Here is a 20047-nt window from a genome sequence, read left to right as displayed (position 1 = left end):
ACTTTCTGCTGACCTCAAGATTTTAGACAAATCTTCATTTCCTTAACCAATCACAAATCAGAGAGTCTTTGAATCCACCTATGACTTGGAATCCCCCCTCATGACTTCAAGACAGCCTACCTTTTAGGCCAAACCAATGTATAATCTCCGTGTATTGGTTTATGATTTTGCCTGTAACTTCTGCTTTCCCAAAATTTACTCCTGACTATAAAAACCGGGGAGGTTGGGACTTAAGCATTAGCTACCTTATTCTCCTTGCTTGGCACCTGCAAATAAATGCCCTCCTTTCTCCCACTGCAAATAAATGCCCTCCTTTCTCCCACTGTAAATAAATGCCCTCCTTTCTCCCACTGCAAAATCTTGGTGCTGCTTGTTTGGCTTTACTGTGCCTGGTGAGTAAGCAGACCCGAGTTGGGTCTGGTAACAGTGTCTGGAGAGACAAGTATACCAAGAGGCAAAATTGAGACAGTATTGCCTGGCAGAAGGCATATTTAACTAATACCTCAATTAACCACGAACAGACTTTTCCCTGTTTGCCAGAGACTCTGCCTGTCATCCGGGTAAACCAGGGTGTTGTTTCTATGGAACTGCAGTTGTGCCTTCTCACACTGCTGATCCGCCTGCCTCTACTAGCTGCTTGCTCTTTGAAGCGTTAAAATCACAAGCTTCCCTCTGTCCCTGCTGGGATAAAGGTCCTGGGTCTGAGCTTAGTTTGTAAACCCATTAGCTAAGGTATTCATGCCCTCCTGCTTTCCTCAAGGTGTGACCTATGTATCTGAGGCCTCCCTCTGGATTTTTTTTTTTTTTTTTTTTTTTTGAGACGGAGTCTCACTCTGTCACCCAGGCTGGAGTGCAGTGGCACGATCTCAGCTCACTGCAACGTCCACCTCCTGGGTTCAAGCAATTCTCCTGCCTCAGCCTCCTGAGTAGCTGGGACTACAGGTGCGTGCCACCATGCTGGCTAATTTTTTTGTACTTTCAGTAGAGACAAACTGATCAGCCAGTTTACCATATTGGCCAGCCTGGTCTCGAACTCCTGACGTTGCGATCCTCCCCGCCAGCCTTCCAAAGTTTGGGATTATAGGCATGAGCCACCACGCCCAGCCCTCCCTCTGGATTACATCCTAGTTTCCTCTTCGTGGTGTTGAAGCAGTGTTGTTGTCTGGGATAGTACTCAAGGTTCATTGTCCCATGGCCACGGAAAACTAGGATACGGACACACCAGAGTGAAGTTAAGAGCAGAAGCTTCATAGACAAAAGAAAAAGAGCTCTCTCTGCTGCAGAAAGAGGGGTCCCAGAGAAAAACGGGTTGCTAGTCCTGTAGTGAAATGCATGGGGTTTTATAGACAAGCTTGAGGAATCGGTTTCTGATTTACATAGGGGAGGAAAGATGGGTTGGACCAGGTGTGCCATCTGCATAGCACACAAGAATCTGGCCACCCCCACCCTAATCTTTTATTATGTAGACAGGCTTTCTACCTCGCCAGTGCCATGTTGTCTGTTCCTTACTATACACATGCTGACAAAGAAAAGGGAAGAGGGAGCCTCCATGTAGAACATGCCTGGCTTCCAGGCAGCCCTTTCCTATTGGCACAGCTGCCAGCGTTCACCTGTGCAAGCTTCCAGCTTGCTTATTTATGTCTGCAGCTCGATGTATCAGGCTGCTCTTCGTTAGAAAAGAAATAATTTTGGGGCTGCCTTTTATTAAAGGGAAGCTCTGCTGAGGACTCTCTTACTCTCACTCTCTGCCTAAATAGTTTCTTTTGAGCCCCTGTATCAGTATGACCCCAGCCCATCTCAACCCAGCCCCATGTGTCTGCCTGGATATCTGACTACCTCCTTCTCCAACAACTCTGGTTCCCTCCCAGCTGACTCAAGAGTCTAACTCAGAATCCCTGTGCCATAGGCCTTGTTCTCGTGCTATTTGTGGGCACAGCCTTGGACTTTCCATTGCTCCCCATTTACAGCTCTCCTTATGTAATCCTTTTCTCACTATTTTACACACTCTATTGCACTGCTTTCCTCTCGTTTAATGCCTTGACCTACCTCATCACTACTGTGATTATTGTAAATATCCAAATTAGAAAATATAATCCCAATATGAATTGGGGCAGAAAAACCGAGTCAGTCTATATTGATCAAAATCATTTCTTAAAATGTATTTATAACAGAACAAATAATAATTTCAATTGATATTAGAATACCTTTCAGTTTTCTAAATAACAAAAGATGTGAGAGGGTTGTCAACCTCCCAATGACAAATGTATTGAAAGATAATTGAAAGGACAGTAGAAAGCAGGGAAGAGCTGGAAACTGGTGCCATGTCACTGCCACCTTTAGCCTTAGCGGTAACGGTGGAACATGCAGTTGTTAACTCACTACCTCAGAATCTCCTGTCCAGTCCTTTCCATTCTCTGGAAAGCCTGATTAAAACAAAGGTTGAAAACGAAGCACTAATGACAAGAGTATCTACTACCAGAGCAAGCAAGCAAACAAACAACAATAAAAAATCCAGTGACTGGTGAAAGCCAGGGTTGTTGTTTAGTCAAAAAACAACCTTGAGGGGACACTGGACTCCTATGCAGAACTCAGATTATTTCCCTGGGGATCCCTGAGTCCTGGAAATGCTATCATTAATCACCCTTAACCCACACAGCCTCATTTTTCTCATAGTAGCATGTGTAAATAAAACAAAAACCTTCCCTGAAGGCAAATATAATGGCTGCCCATTAAAATGAGACTGCTTGGCCTAAACAAACAGTGCACCGGGTATCCATAATTCTGCATGAAATGACAATGATTTTCTGAAACAGCTGGGGTGCAGTAAGATCATTATTGGGCTGTATTTAATAATTCTAAATGTTAAATGGAGTTCAGGCTCCCCTGAAGCCAATTTAAATTGGTTTTAAAAAAAAGTCAGGGTTAGAAATAACTGATTTGGCATATTATGCATAACTTCTGCTGAATAAAAATGTGCCATTGTTTGGACAATGGCTAGGTATGTGACTACAATGAAATAGTGTAGGAAGACTGGAAGAAGTGGGAACAAGTGTTAGTGGTGTGAAAGGAAAATAAATCTTGGGGCCCCCAAATCACTAAGCTACAGGGAAAAGTCAGGCCCCAAATCACTAAGCTAGAGGGAAAAGTCAGGCTGGGAACTGCACAGGGCCAACCTGCCTCACATTCTATTCAAAGTCACCCCTCTGCTCACTGAGAAATAGCATATCTGATTGCCTTCTCTGGAGAGGCTAATGAGACACTCAAAAGAGTGCAACCTTTTACCTCTTAGGTACCTATGACCTGAAAGGCCCCTCTCTGCTTCTAGTCTTCCCACCTTTGCTTCCAGTTGTCCCGCCTTTCCAGACCGAACCAATGTTCATCTTGCAAATGTTGATTGATGTCTCATGTCTCCCTAGAATGTATAAACGCAAACTGTGCTCTGACCACTTTGGGCACATGTCGTCAGGGCCTCCTGAGGCTGTGTCATGGGCACATGTCCTCAACCCTGGCAAAATAAACTTACTAAGTAACAGACCTGTCTCAGATTTTGGGGGTTCACGGTGGGAAGATGGCAAATTTGGTTTGTAGAGAGAGCCGGATATTAGCTGCCCTTGACAGAGCTGATGAGAATTGACCTGGTAAGGGCCAAGGGAAAACTTCCCCTTCACTCTCTAAAGGTTCACTAAAAAATTAACTCACAAGAGACAGACAAATTGGAGGAAAGGCACACAAATGTATTAACATGCACACAAGGGAGAATAATATAGTGATTACCCCACACCCAAAGGGGTGCAGAAGCTGGTATACTATCTTGAAGTTACAGAAAGAACGGAGGCTTAGATCATAACAAGGCAGGTTACAATGGCAAAATAGGTTATAAGATAAGGAGAAGAGGAGGCCTGGCTTACAAAAAGTGGTCTCCTTATGTAAATGAAATCCCACAAGTAGCAGCCCTCAGAGAAAACAGATGCTAAATGTTTCTTTCACAGCTTTGAAGGTATCAGATTCTCATCAATCTTTCCTAAATCTGGACATGGGAAATCCTGACTGCATCAGTGCAGATTCTCTACAGTAGCAAATCTCCTTCCCAAAAGACAGCTTTGCAGGGCTACCTCTGTTTGCTGGCTCTCTGAACAGCCATCTCAAAAATATATCAAACAACATATTTTGGGGTAAAATAATTTTACTTACTTCCACCTGAATTTCAATTCCATGGCTAGTGACTGCCCACAGACACCCACTATTTCCATGAAATCCTCTGCCCCACCCCTTCTGTGAGCCACACATTCGGTGCTTACGCTCAATCCACCATTTCAACAAGAAATGCTTTGGATTCCAGGAAGGGGATGAAACCAGCCTTCTGCCCTAGCAGGGCACTATGCCAGGTATCATGAAGAAATTTAAAATGAATTTTAAATAATAAGCAAAATGATGTCCCTCCCACAGAACATTCAGAGTCATGTAGGAAAAAATAAGACAAGTTTTTAAATAATAGTACAACAGAAAGAGAAATCTCATTAGCAAATTATTAGTCACGAAGATGACTGTGCTCCCAGGGAGACCTGGATCGCTCTAGTCAAGTTCCAGTATCTCATTGAAAGAATCAGGTTGGCCCTGTTGGGAACCAGTGTTCACGTTAGAGCACTCAGCCACAGCCACACAGAAGAGTTCCAACATTACTGAGCCGGCCAGTGACCTCCCTGACCCTTTAGAGAAAAAGAACGTGTTAAATCTGGGTAATCCTATTGTTTCTATTTTACCATGCCACATGAGTTAGATCTGAAAGAATTGGCAGAGTTTTGGCAGGAGGATGATATGGGCTGAGAAAAATACAAAGAAAGGTACAGAACCAAAAAATCTTGCATCATTTTTCTGTGCAGTTCTCCTGTTTGGAGGAAGCACAGAAGTAGGAGTAGAAGATGAATAGTGAAACATGCTAAAGCTGGAAAGGTAGTTTGAACCCATGTCATGATGGTTTGGGGGGTGATAAACAGGGGGCAATTTTAATTCAATTGGCAAAAAGGAGCTACGTACTTTGCTGACTTTGGTATTGTGTTTGAATATTATATATACTTGCAAAAATTTTTTAACTTCATAGGAATAATTTTGGTTAGAATTACTATGAATCAGCCAGCCTCCTCATGGGAGCAAAATTACTTTTTCTAGCTTGGCACTTCAGATCTTACTACATACACACACACACACACACACACACACACACACATATTAAAAAAATCTTTTATTTTTTGCTAAACAGGGAAGATAGATAGTGACCAGAATAGCTTTTGTTCAAACAGCAGCAGCAATAACAGCAGAGATCTATCATGGTTACTGGCAATGTCAACTGTTTGCATGGAGTATAAATGTCCTTCTTTCAAATTGGCCTCATCAGAAAAAATCTTTTTAGAATGTCAAATTGCCTCCTCTTACCAAGTATAGAAGTTCTGTCCTTTTCTCAACAAAAATTATTTGTTTTCTTAGATTGCAAAGCATTCTATTATCTGAGGGGGAAAAGAAGTCCTGGGAAGGAACATAACAAAAACTCTGTCAAGCATCAGTGAGAAAAGAATTCTAATAACTGAATTCTGAGACTTCCTCGCAAAGGACAGCCATGGAAGAAAGAGAAACAGCATAGTTGAGTGGTGGTGGGGCAAGGGTTAAAATGGGAAAAGGTAAGACATTTTTTCCTAGAGCTTAAAAAATGGTCAAATTCTTAAATATCTAATGTTCTCTCTTGTTACCTCTTTGCTAAATTCAATGACAAAAGAAATTGATGATCTGTTATAGCCATATCATGACTCAAAACGCATAGATTTCCCTGACGTTAGAAGCTTCCATGTTAAAGATGGAATATTTTAGGGGGGAAAAATGTTGATTTTTGCACTCTATTTCAGAAACTTCTAGTACAATTAATGAAGCTGTTTTCAACATTTCCAAAGTCTCTGAGAGCCTCTGAATTCAAAAATCTAGAGGGCTTTTCTTTCTTTTTAGTTGTTTTTGGGGTGTTTTATTTTTGTAGATATTTTTGCATTAACACAATTAAAAATCAAACCATCTTTATTGATTTCCACTGACATTTTAAAAATCGTGTTCTCTGGGACAATTCTTTAGAATTCTTTATAATTTTCTCATTTCTAATGCAAGCAATCTGAATTGAGCTTATTAACTATTAAAAATTGAAAAATGTTACTCGTGAGTCTTTTTAAAAAGGAAGAAAATATATACAATGGTAACTAAAGTCTTTGAAAATAATGTACTGTACTCTGTTCTCCCTGAAACATATATAATTTATTTGAAGTTAGATTCCTAAAGAAACTAACATAGACTGAAAAGAACCCCTAAGGTTTAAATTAATGTTCTTCCACTTGTATCTAAATGCTTACCAGGGAGCCACTTGAACAAAAGAAATGTCTTTTTAAACAGAAATTTTCAGAACAGGAGTCACTAATGGTTACTATTTTCATTAATGGCTCTTACCATAGGTTTGCATTTTTAAGATGGTAAGTAGCCTTTAAGACTAAATAATGCAAACTCAACTTAGCAATTATTTAGATCCACAAGTGATTAAGCTAAACCAAGAACTGGGGCTTTTTACTGATCAGCTGATTGTTTTAGTCAGATTAACGGGAATATTTGGCATGATGCAGCCATCCTCTTACTCAAGCCTTCCAATCTGGACACTATGGATTTGTAAATGCCTTTTCGCATTTGGTGTGAGAGTACTGAGATACAACGTCGAAGTTCCTTCTTCCTTTTTTCTTACATGCTAGCTACAAAATGTAGCAAGGACCTCCCAAAACAGAAAGTGCTTAGTTAGCAGGTCCAACTCAGGGACTTCAAGAAAGTATCACATCCTAATTAGGGCTAGTTTCTTATGAATATGTTCTCAAGCTGTAATTCCTTTGAGAGCAGGGACCATAACTTACTCATTTCTGTTTATCACCTAATGCAGTGCAAGTATTCAAAGTCTGTTGATGGAACTGAATGAACAAAAGAATGAATGGATTAACAAATACACAAATGAATTAATTAATTCCTTTCCCCTGACATCAGTGAATTGCCTTAAGCCTTCAAAGGGGAAAAAATATGAAAGACTAGAAAGGCTGGGAAGTCATCATGTATCTAAAACTAATTATGTACTTGTCCACATATATTATTTCATTACCTCCCAACTATTGTATTAAGAAATGGAGATTTAGAGAGGTTGTAGCTGTACATGGTGAGGTTGGGTTTTAAAGCTAATTTTGACCACAAAGGAACTACTGTGAGTCCGAGGTGGGAGCTTCGCTTGAGCCTAGGAGTTCAAGACCAGCCTGGGCAGCACAGAGAGACCCTCTCTCTTTAAATGTATATTTTTTTCATTTTATTTTATTTTTTTGAGACAGGGCCTCATTGTGTTGCCTAGGCTGGTCTTGAATTCCTGAGTCCAAGCAATCCTCCTGCCTTGGCCTCCCAAAGTGCTAGAATTACAAGTGTGAGACACCCTGCCTGGCCAAATTTTTTTTTTAATTAGCTAGGCATAATGGTGCATACCTATAGTTCCAGCTACTGGGAAGGCTCGGGTTGGAAGACCCCTGAGCCCAGGAGTTTGAGGCTGCAGTGAGCTATGATCGCACCACTACTCTCCAGCCTGGTTAACAGAGCAAGACCCATCTCTACACACACACACACACACACACACACACACACACACACACTATAATAAAATAAGAGGGAAACTAAATTCTTTCATTCAAGCCCCTGATCCTTCCACTATCTCAACACTTCTTACTGCATCCTCTGCTTTACAATGTGTAAAAGGGATCAAGGAGAGAACAGGAAATGAGAGTTTCTCTTTCTTCCACCAAAGAAAGGCTTTTCTCTTAACCTTATTATCTTAAAATGTTATATTTTGAAGGATATGAAATTAAAACATCTTTAGGGAAATCAGTAATCATGGAGGAGGCAAAGGCTGGACTTGCCGTGTATTAAGGGATAGAAAGAAGAAAGGCCACAATATTCTGTAAGTACTCAGCTATTTATAGTCCTCCATCACCCCTATCATGGTTCAAAAGTAAAGCACCAGTGCCTCAATTCAGCAAGTTACTCATCAGAGGCCATACTTAAGTATTTGTTCAAAGAAAGATACTTGCTTTGCATCTGGGTTTGGGTCACTGAATATATTCTGTAGCATGAAAGTTCTATCCTCTTTAGGACCAGTAACTCTTTGTCCTAAGGAATGTTCCTAATGAGGCATGTACTCCAAGTGACGAAACTCCTTCTTATCTCAGCTAAGATCCTATAAGTAAAAGAAAGTCTTAAACAACAATCTTAGCTTGGGTCTCACAGATATCTACTGATAAACGCTGAGACTCAGAAAGCCCAAGAAGCCCCTGAAATTGTAGGCAACAATTGCTATGTATGTCCATTTGTGCATTTGCAGGGCAAGAACCTCTATACCTATGAGAGCTTCTTTTATATAGAACCTCTATAGCGATAGATACTAAAGAGATTCAGAATAAAAAAGATGAGAGATTCTTGCAAAAGAAAGTAAGTAATCCTTGTAGTTTTAAATTCCTACCATAACATATTTCTCTGGTGATAACATTTGCTTCTGATTCATGCTTTATGATTTTATTAAGTGTATTTTTGCTATAAACACCCAAAGGTGAAAAGGTAAATAAATTAACATGTATTTAAGTATAAATAGAAGCAGCAACAATATCATACATGGCAGACAAGAAGCCTGCCAGTGGGCACTGCCAAGAGGACACAACTCAGCTCAGAAGTCCTCGCCAGAGAAGGGCCTCACGCAGAGGACAAGGGGAAATAGCAGTTTCCTAAAGTATGTTCAAGGCAATGCAAGGCATGCTTGCAGGAACTGCTATAAATGTATGAAGGCCATTGCCATCCTAGGGGACAATGAAAAACTTCCTCTTTACCCTGAGAAGTTTCGTGGAAAAATCAATCCACAAAAGGCAGAATAATGGGAGAAAAGACAATGCAAATGTATTTAATCATAGTTTTATGTGAAATGGGAGCCTTCAGAATGAAGACCCAGTGATACAAGGGAAACTGTCCATTTTTATGCTTAGGTTCAACAAAGTACAGACAGCTGTGTTGAAATATGCTTGGACAAAAAGCATATAATATATAAATTTCAAAAGGTATAATATGTAAATTTAAAAGGGGGTATAATATATAAATGTTTAAATGTATAAAGGGTATAAATGCTTCAGCATTGTTATTATTAGCAATAGAACGAGTGGAGAACCCAGCAAGTCCTGTCTGTCTCTGTTCTTCTTGGCCTCTGTGTAATCTCTCCTTCTGGGTATGGGGCAGGGTCCTCTCCGGAGTGGAGAGGGAGGTCTGATGACCTACAGTCAAACAAGGTGGTAGGTCACACAATTTCCTTATGGCCATTTTTTCTTTTTTACACAGAAAGGCAAGAGGAAAGTTGGAGTAGCATTTCTTCAGTTTTATGGCTGGCTTTGGGTAAAAGGTGTTCTGGTTTCTCTGACCCATGTGGGGGAAAGATTCTAGTTTCTATGGCCGGCCCCAGGGCAGCACAAGGGACCAGAGACAGGAGGTTAGGAGAAATTCAGAGAGAAACTTTTGTTTCTGAGGCTGCTGCTGAGGCATCCATTTTGCAGTACCCTTTTCGGAGCCCTAAGACTACTGAAGAAGCAGTTGTCAGCACAAACACAAGAAGAGGAATAACAGGCACATGGAGACGTGCAGCACCACAGGAACACAGGGCTGAGAGATCCAAACACTCCTGTTGTCATAAGACAGCCTGGGAAAAGGTATAAAGCATTTCAGTTTCACACATCGCCACTTTCCTAAAGTGCATTTTGGTCAAGCATCGACTACTTACACTCAGCAAAGTTCCCGGGATACATCAGTACCTGTTGTCACTCTTCTCACATGGATTAGCATGGTATGTGATTCCTACATACAAACTGGCATTATAAACCCTAACTACACCCAAGGAACCAATATGGCTGCATTACATCAACAGAGTAGCCTGAAAGATTCCCTGGATAGACACTGTCGAGTCCCATCTAATGGCTTTAACAGAGGCATTAACTTGTTTTGTGTCATACAGCTGTGTTAAAGATTCCCTAAATAGACAGTAACTTGGCAAGAATATATTAGTAGCTGCTTGCCACGCCAATCATCTGAAGCTAATGTTATAAGAGGGTGTATGTAAAAACCAGAGGGCAAAGTAGATTTGCTCTGTTAAGATTCAGCTAAGCTCAGTTTTTGGATTATAATAACCTTGTCAGACGCTTTGATATTTTGAAGTCAGTGGTTCCACTGCACAACTTTCCCAGATTCTAACACTAAAGTAAGCAAAAGTGAAAGATCAGTGATTTGAGCCTGTTGTACACAGACCTGATACTCCGAACTCATAAATCCTGTGTGAGCCATTAAATTCATTGGTATTACAAAGGGAGAACGAGGCAAAGTTCAAGATTTGACTCCACATGTGCCACTGTTTTACCTAAGTTTATGATTAAAGATAAAATGCCCAACCCTGGAAAGCTCTGGGTTTTCCCTGGAAAGACTGTACAGCCTTTCTGCTGAGGACCACGAGGGGACTGGATAGGAAAGAATCAACCTCTAACCATCCATCACCAAGGTCAGGGGTTGGGTGAGCCCACATATTAAACACTTCACAGCTGACTAGATTCCAAACCAGTACTAGAACTTAGTTCTTCTTTTCATTAGAATCTTACTGAAGACAGAGAAGTAGCGCCATCTGGACAATTGAGGCCTCTTTTTGTATTCCCCATAGAATGTCACACAGTGCTTAGAGCTTAGACCTAGCTTATTGAGTTAGAGTAATATGTAAATATCTAGTTTTAATAATATTTTTCTCATTAGAACAGAAAAAATAGAAAAAAAACATATCCATATCCATGCACATTTCTTTGCCTATATATTTATTTTCCACAAAACGTTATCACATTATATTCACTGTTTGGTTATGTGCATTCTCCCCCTTAGCAATAAGTTACAAAAGTCAGCTGATTTAGGAAGTACAACTTTTTAAAAAGCCTAATGCTATGTTGCATGGTATGATCTGAAGCAGGTATCTTCCAGGGGAGTTCTTCTTGACCTTTGGAGAGCTAAAATCTGTAGCATCGCCAAAGGTTTGAGACTTTGGACCAAACAACATGCCTACCTTGCCTCTTCTTCCTAATGCCCTGTCCAAATCCCTACCTTTGTGGCTGGAAGCTATGATACTCCTTTGCTGCCAACTAGTGGTAAATCTCAACTTCTGACTGATGTTTCTCCTGCCAGGCACAATGATTCAATGTTCTTCTAACACTATGAAGCCTGGAAGGGACCTTGTGGGTTCTTACAGATCAGCATTTTCAGGTTGCAAGCCACAACCCTTTAGTATATGGTGAAATCAGTTTCATTTTTAAAATGAACCTATTACAAGAGAAAAGAATACAAAAAATATCAAGTATATCCCATGAAGTGAATGCAGGTGTTAGATTATGAAACTCTACTTTCAGTTATTTGTGCATGTGTCCCCTTGGGTCACAAGGTAACATGGACACAAATTGTAAAAATTGAAAGCTACTGAACTAGGGAGAGAAGCCATTAGAACTCTAGGATTCCAAAGTTTGCCTAGAATCCTTCTGTACTTTAAAAAAAAAAAAAAAAGTTTGATGCATAAACTCATTAAGCCTAGAATTCCTCTAACAGCTTCAGGGCTTGAAGTGACTGGCTTCCATACTTGTTAAAAGAAGCAAATCTTTGACAGATTCTTTACTGCCTGCTGCTGGGTTCTTACAGGAAAAATGAAAAGTGTGCAGCCTGACTTATTTTAATCATAAACCTAGGCATGTTGCTGGAATAATGAATCTCCTGATTAAAGACTGCAAAGTTCAAAGACTCGTTTTGGCTGCAGGAAATAAAATGATTTGGAATTAAAGGCAAAGGAATTGAAGCAGGTGAAATGTGAATGGCTTAAACTGCAGCTCTAGTACAATCTTTTGCCTTCTAAGAAATCTCAATGAGAAGAGATTATCAGAAGAGACAATTTGCATTGGAACCATTATTCAGGCCTGGCAAAGCATCCATAATTTTAGGACACAATAAAAAGTTTCTGCTTTGACTTTCAAAAGTTGACAACTTTAATAAACCAGACATAATGATGTCCAGAACCAACTATATAAAAATGTAGTATTAATTCTACTAACTCATTAACGTAAGCCACAAATAAAAAATGTGGTTATCAATTGGAAGGGCTTGAAATTACAGGCTTAAGGGTTTACTTTGGGAATTAATTTGAGAGCTCTAAGTCCATGTCCTTTAAAACGGTCTGTTTCTTGTGAATATCATTATATATCTGTTTGACTCAAGATCTACATCCTTCACAAAGTCTTCCCTGACTTTCATGTCTTTTCTTTAACAGAAAATATTTATATTGTGAAGAGTGTATTTACAAATAATATATATTGTGAACTGCAATAAGACACTAAAATGTATACTATATCAGGCCACTCACTATTTAATGTATAATTTTTTTAACCTGGATCCTTACAGGTAAGGACAGCATTTCACGTATCATATTCTCCCAGACAATATGGTATGATACTGAGCACAAACATTAGATTGTGGATCTGATAATAGAAGCGGACAACTTCTTATCAACCAAGAAAGGATGTAAGAACTGCTGACTCATGCCCCCATGCCTAACAACATGACTTTCTCAACTTTTAAAGGATTCGAGTCATCTGTTGGTCTTCGGAGCCAAAAACATTGGTGCCACTCCAAATAAAAGTGACAAATATGTGTATTTCCACTACTATAGTAACCCTAATCCCCTTACGCCTACCAATCATTATTACCTTAATTAATCCCTGCAAAAAAGGTTCATACCCAAATTACGTAAAAATATCTTTCGCATCTGCCTTCATCATTAGCCTCATCCCCACAACAATGTTTATATGTATAGACCAAGTCATTATCTCAAACTGACATTGAATAACTATTTAAATTATTAAACTCTCACTAATCTTCAAACTAGACCACTTTTCCACAATATTTATCCCAGCAGCACTATTCGTTACCTGATCTATTGTAGAATCCTCAATATGATACATAAACTCAGACCCTAACATTAATCCATTGTTTAAATATTTACTTATTTTCCTCATCACAATATTAATTCTGGTTACCACCAACAACCTCTTTCAACGTTTTGTTGGATGAGAAGGCATAGGAATCATGTCTTTCTTACTAACTGGCTGATGGTACAGCCCAGCAGATGCTAATACAGCAGCCCTCCAAGCAGTTCTGTACAACTGCATCAGGGATTTTGGCTTTATTTTAGCTATAGTGTGATTTCTCTTAACCCCCAATACATGAGAGCTTCAACAAGCGTTTATTCTAAATTCCACCCCCGACCCCCTTCCAATAATTAGCCTTCTCTTAGCAGCCGCAGGAAAGTCAGCTCAATTCAGCCTCCATCTCTGACTCCCATCCTCCATAGAAGGCCCAGCCCCAGTCCCAGCCCTGCTCCACTCCAGCACTGTAGTTGTAGCAGGTGTTTTCCTACTCATCTGTTTCTACCCTTTAATAGAAAATAACCTATTAATCCAGACCTTCACGTTATGTCTAGGGGCTACTACCACCTTATTTACAGCAATCTGCGCTCTAATGCAAAATGATATTTTAAAAATCGTAGCATTCTCCACCTCAAGCCAATTGGGCCTTATGATAGTCAGAATTGACATTAATCAGCTGCACCTAGTATTCTTTCACATCTGCACCCACACCTTTTTTAAAGCTATATTATTTATATGTTCAGAGTCCATCATCCATAACCTCAATGAAGAACAAGACATCTGAAAAATAGGAGGACTATTCAAGACTCTACCTTTTACTTCTTTTTCCTTTATTATTGGTAGCCTTGCACTTACTGGTATGCCTTTCCTCACAGCCTTTTACCCTGAAGACCTTATTATCGAAACCGCAAATACCTCATATACCAACGCCTGAGCTCTTTCTATTACTCTTATTGCCAACTCCTTAACAGCTGTCTATAGTATCCGTATTCTTCACTCTAATAGGACAGCCTCGCTTCATAACTCTCACTATTATTAACAAAAATAATCTATTCCTAATTAACCCAACTAAGCGCCTAATATAGCATCTTCGCTGGATTCCTCATCACCAACAGTATTATTCCTGTTTCATCCCCCCAAATAACCATACCACTTCACCTAAAGTTCACAGCCCTAGGTGTGACCACCCTAGGCCTCTTCCTAGCAATAGAGCTTAATCTCATAACTAATAATCTTAAACTAAGTTTCCCATTACAGACATTCAACTTCTCTAATATACTAGGATTTTATTCACTCACAATTCACCGTTGGATCCCCCACTCAAGCCTATTCACAAACCAAAATCTGGCTTTACTTCTACTAGATTTAATTTGACTTGAAAAGTCCATACCCAAAAGCCAAAGTCCATTTCACAAACACAAGTTTCAACTTCCATTACCGTATCTACTCAAAAAGGCCTAATTAAACTCTACTTTCTCTCCTTTTTAATTCCATCCCTCTAACCCTATTGTTAATTGTTCAATCTATTACCCTGAGTAATTTCAATTGAGACATAAATGCTAACAAATAATGATCAACCAGCAACTACCACTAATCAACACCCATAACTATACAAGGCAGCCACACCCACAGGATCCTCATGCAACAACCCTTCCCCTCCCCCTCAAAAATTAATCGACTCCCTGAGCTATTACAATTAATTGTGATCACAACCCCATCGTATTCAACTATTTACCAAACCAACATCAACTCCATTAATAATCCTAATCATAAAGCCCCTGAAATGTCAGTACTTGATCCCCATGTTTCAGGGTATTCCTCAATAGCTATGGCCGCAGTATAACCAAAAACAACCATTACACCACCTAAATAAATCAAAAAGACTATTAATCCTATGAAATTCCCACAAAAATTCAACACAAAACCACAACCCACAGCACCACTAACAAATAAACCTAAGCCTCCATAAATAGGAGAAGGTTTTGAAGAAAAACCTACAAACCCTATAACCAAGAGAATACTCAATAAAAATAAAGCATATGCTATTATTCCTGCATGAATTATAACCATGACTAATGATATGAAAAACCATTGTTGTTTTCAACTATAAAAACACCAAAGACCAATACCCACAAAACACACCCACTAATAAAAATTATTAACTACTCATTTATTGATCTTCCTACGCCATCTAACATCTCTACAAGATGAAATTTTGGCTCACTTATTGTTGCCTGCCTTATTCTCCAGATTATCACAGGGTTATTCCTGGCCATACACTCTACATCAGTTACCCTAGCCGCTTTCTCCTCTGTTACTCATATCAGCCGAGATGTAAATTATGGCTGAATGGTCCTCTATTTTCATGTTAGCGGCGCCTCAATATTTTTCATCTGCTTTTTCTTATATATTGGCTGAGGCCTATACTACGTGTCATTCCTATTTTTAGAAACCTGAAATACTGGCATTATACTCCTTCTTACCACTATAGCAACAGCATTCATAGGCTACATGCTCCCATGAGGCTAAATATCATTCTGAGGTGCTACAGTAATTACAAATCTATTATCAGCCATCCCAAATATTGGAACTGACCTTGTACAATGAATCTGAGGTGGATTCTCAATTGAAAAAGGCACCCTCACACGATTTTTCCCCTTCCATTTCATCTTACCCTTCATCACTACGGCTCTAGCCACTATTCATCTTTTATTTTTACATGAAACAGGATCCAACAGCCCTTTAGGGATTTCATCAGACCCCGACAAAATCACTCTTCACCCCCTACTACACAACCAAAGACATTCTAGGTTTAATTTTTCTCCTCCTCCTCCTAACAACTCTAATACTATTTTCACCTGATCTCCTGAGTGACCCAGATAATTACACTTTAGCCAACCCCCTCATTACCCCACCCCACATTAAGCCAGAATGATATTTTTTGTTTGCATATGCTATCTTACAATCCATCCCTAACAAATTAGGAGGCGTATTAAAACTCATATTTTCCATTCTCATTCTAGCAGTTATTCCCATGCTTCACACATCTAAACAACAAAGCATAATATTCCAGCCATTCAGTCAGTGCCTATTCTGAATCCTAGTGGCTGACTTACTCACACTCACATGAATCGCAGGAGAGCCAGTCGAATACCCTTTTATTACTATTGGGCAGGCAGCATCTATTATATATTTCTCTCCCATTCTCACTTATACCACTCACTACTTAAATGAAAATGCCCTCGTAGTATAATACAATACTCTGGTGTTGTTAATCAGAAATGGAGAACTCCCCTCCCCAGGACAACTCAGGGAAAAAGCACTCCCGCTTCACCGTCAACACCCAAAGCTAAAATTCTAATTAAACCACTCCCTGAACTTTACTCAGCACATACTTTAACTACTGTGTCCGTATTAATCAATTAGCACTAATACATGAGTGCTCTTATGTACTTCGTGTATTACTGCTAGTCCCCATGAATAATATACAGTACCATAATTACTATAATTACTTACTTGTACATAGTACATTCATAAATTAACCTACATTACAAACCTAGTCCACGTGCATACAAGCCCGTAGTAGAAATTATTTCATTAACTATTCCACATTATAACCATTGAGTGTACAATACAAACTTACACCACACGAATATTGACCCATACTAAAAATCCTTAACATTACATAGTGCATTTCATTCAAGAAATCCCTCGTCAACATGGATATCCCCTACCAAATTTTGGTCTCTTAATCTACTAACCTCCGTGAAATCAGTATCCTGCTGGGGAGTGCTACCCGCCTCGCTCTGAGCCCATAAAACTTGGGGGTGACTATACTGAAACTATACCTGGCATCTAGTTCTTACCTCAGGGCCATAAAACTAAAATCGCCCACACATTCCCCTTAAATAAGCCATCTCCATGGACTAGTAAGTATCACTCTATAAATCAGTACAGGAGCACTGCCAGGCATTTGGTATTTTTAACTTTGGGGGATGTTATCACTCACCATCGCGGAAGGCCTGGTCCCCTCTGAATCCTCTGTAGACGATTTGATTCCTACCAAATCAATTGTAGAAGCTGAGCTTATATTGAATATTCCGAACCCACATAACAACCATAAGGTGTTAACTAATTCATGCTTGAAGAACATAACAATTAATCAATGTGCACCGCGCAGTACTCCCCGCACGTACGCCCCCCGCACGTACGCCCACTTTCAGGAACTTCTTCCAATTAAATCCACAAGCCCCCGCCACCCCAATCTCTAACTTTGCCATTTACTTAGACAAATACGCTCTTGCCAAACCCCCCAAAAAAGAGACTAAAATGCAACTCGTCAGAGCTCAAAAATTATATTTTAACTATAAATACCCCAACAGCTATCCCTCGATTTATGTAAATTTTCCTAAAAATCTTAAACCCCTTCTACTAAACTCCCATTTTATATAGTAAATATAGTAACTAAACTTCCACCGTAATACTAATATAATGACTTGAACATATCCCTGTGAAAGCACTACCCAATATATTATATCCTAAATCAATTATATTCTAATTAGGAATAACTCTCTTAATCAAACCTTTGCCAATTTGATTTTAAAGCCCTGAATTCCCAGAACTATAAACAATCATTTACATTTACCTGTTTCTTTCTCATATTTTAAGCCTACATTGAAATATATGTGTGTGTGTGTATGTGTGTGTATATAAATATACAGTTAATGTAGCTTGATTATTTTAAAGCAAGACACTGAAAATGTCTGGATTGGTTGCATAACCCCATAAACAAAAAGGTTTGTTCCTGGCCTTTCTATTAACTCTCAGTAAGATTACACATGCAAGCATCCCCACGCCAGTGAAAATACCCTCTAGATCATCCAGATCAAAAGGAACAAGTTTCAAGCACGCACAAATGCAGCTCAAAACGCTTTACTCAACCACACCCCCACGGGAAACAGCAATGATAAATCGTTGGCAATAAACGAAAGTTTAAGCTACACTGATATTTAGCGTTGGTCAATTTTGTGCCAGCCACCGCGGCCATATGATTAGCCCAAGCTAATAGAACTCAGTGTAAAGAGTGTTTAAGGTTTGCCTTCAATAAAGCTAAACTCCATCTAAGTTGTGAAAAATTCCAGCTGAAATAAAATATACTACGAAAGTGCCTTTAATATCCTCAAGACACAATAGCTAAGATCCAGACTGGGATTAGATACCCCACTATGCTTAGCCCTAAGCTCTAATAATTAAACTAACGAAACCATTCGCCAGAATACTACAGGCAACAGCTTAAAACTCAAAGGACTTGGCGGTGCTTTATATCCCTGTAGAGGAGCCTGTTCTATAATCGATAAACCCCTATATACCTCACCACCTCTTGCCCCCAGCCTATACACCGCAATCTTCAGTAAACCCTAAAAAGGTAATAAAGTAAGCACAAGTACATGCATAAAAACATTAGGTCAAGGTGTAGCCCATGAGGTGGCAAGAAATGGGCTACATTTTCTATACCTAGAAAATCTTACGACAACCCTTATGAAATCTAAGGGCCCAAGGAGATTTTAGCAGTAAACCAAGAGCAGAGTGCTTGGTTGAATAAGGCCATGAAGCACGCACACACCACACATCGCCGTCCTCTAATGTTGCTCTAAAAATTATTATAGCTAAAACTCTCCACGCACATTCAGAGGAAATAAGTCAAAGTAACATGGTAAGCATACTGGAAAGTGCGCTTGGACAAACCAAAGTGTAGCTTAACCTAAAGCATCCGGCTTAAACCTGGAAGATTTCATCACGACCTGATCACATGGAGCCAATTCTAGCCCCAAACCTCACTAAAAATATTATTAAATCATCTCAATCAAACCACTTACCTTAGACAAATGTGTAGGCGATAGAAATGTATGCCTTGGCGCAATAGATACAGTACCATAAGGGAAAGATGAAAGAACTAAATTAAGCACTAAAAAGCAAAGATAACTCTTTTACCTTCTGCATAATGTACTAGCTAGAAATAACTTGACACAGAGAACCATAGCCAAGTCCCCGGCAACCAGACGAGCTACTCAAAAACAGCTGAAAGAGCACACCCACCCACCTATGTGGCAAAATAGTGGGAAGATTCATGAGCAGCGGTGACAAGCCTACCGGGCCTGGTGACAGCTGGTTGTCCAAGATGGAATCTTAGTTCAACTTTAAACTTACCCACAGAATTACTTAATCTCCCTGTAAGTCTGTTAGTCTAAAGAGGGACAGCTCTTTAGACCCTAGGGAATAACTTTTCTGTAGGGAGTAAAAAATATTGCCCCCATAGTTGACCCAAAAACAGCCACCAATTAAGAAAGCGTTCAAGTTCAACATCTAATTATCTTAAATCCCAATCACTTTACCGAACTCCTAACAACACCTTGGACTAATCTGTTATTTAATAGAAGCAATAATGTTCACATAAGAAATGTGAAAATATTCTCCATTGCATAAACTTACATCAGACTGGAATAACCCACTGACAATTAACAGCCTAATATTAATAAGCGATATAACAAGCACCCTATTATTTATTCTGTTAATCCAACACTGGCATGCGCTAAGGAAAGATTACAAAAAGTAAAAGGAACTCTGCAAATCTTACTCGGCCTGTTTACCAAAAATATCACCTCTAGCATTTCCAATATTAGAGGTACTGCCTGCCCACAGACATATATGTTCAATGGCCACGGTATCCTGACTGTGCAAAGGTAGCATAATCACTTGTTCCCTAAATAGGGACTTTTACGAATGGCCACACGACAAATAGGGACTTTTACGAATGGCCACACGAGGGTTCAGCTGTCATTTACTTGTAATCAGTGAAATTGACCTGTCCCTGAAGAGGCAGGTATAAACAAATAAGATAAGAACAGCCTATGGAGCTTTAATGCAAATAAAAATTCAAAAGCCTACAGGCCTTAGCATACCGTCTTTGCATTAAAATT

General features: G+C 39.5%; 1 long non-coding RNA gene and 1 pseudogene across 2 annotated transcripts in view; one reads left to right on the top strand and one right to left on the bottom strand.

Annotated features, from left to right (window-relative positions):
* LOC108583521 overlaps positions 1-17279 on the bottom strand; it is a 492012-nt gene extending 474733 nt beyond the window's left edge. For both annotated transcript variants that reach the window (XR_004180355.1, XR_004180356.1), the window contains exon 1: positions 17080-17279. This is a non-coding gene — a long non-coding RNA (uncharacterized LOC108583521). The remainder of the gene's footprint in view (positions 1-17079) is intronic.
* On the top strand, positions 11636-17048 carry LOC110741988 (annotated as a pseudogene).
* Positions 17280-20047: the final 2768 nt, after the last annotated feature.

This window comes from Papio anubis, chromosome 1, assembly GCF_008728515.1.
Source record: "Papio anubis isolate 15944 chromosome 1, Panubis1.0, whole genome shotgun sequence".
NCBI lineage: Eukaryota > Metazoa > Chordata > Mammalia > Primates > Cercopithecidae > Papio > Papio anubis.
This window is presented reverse-complemented; position numbering and strand designations above follow the sequence as displayed.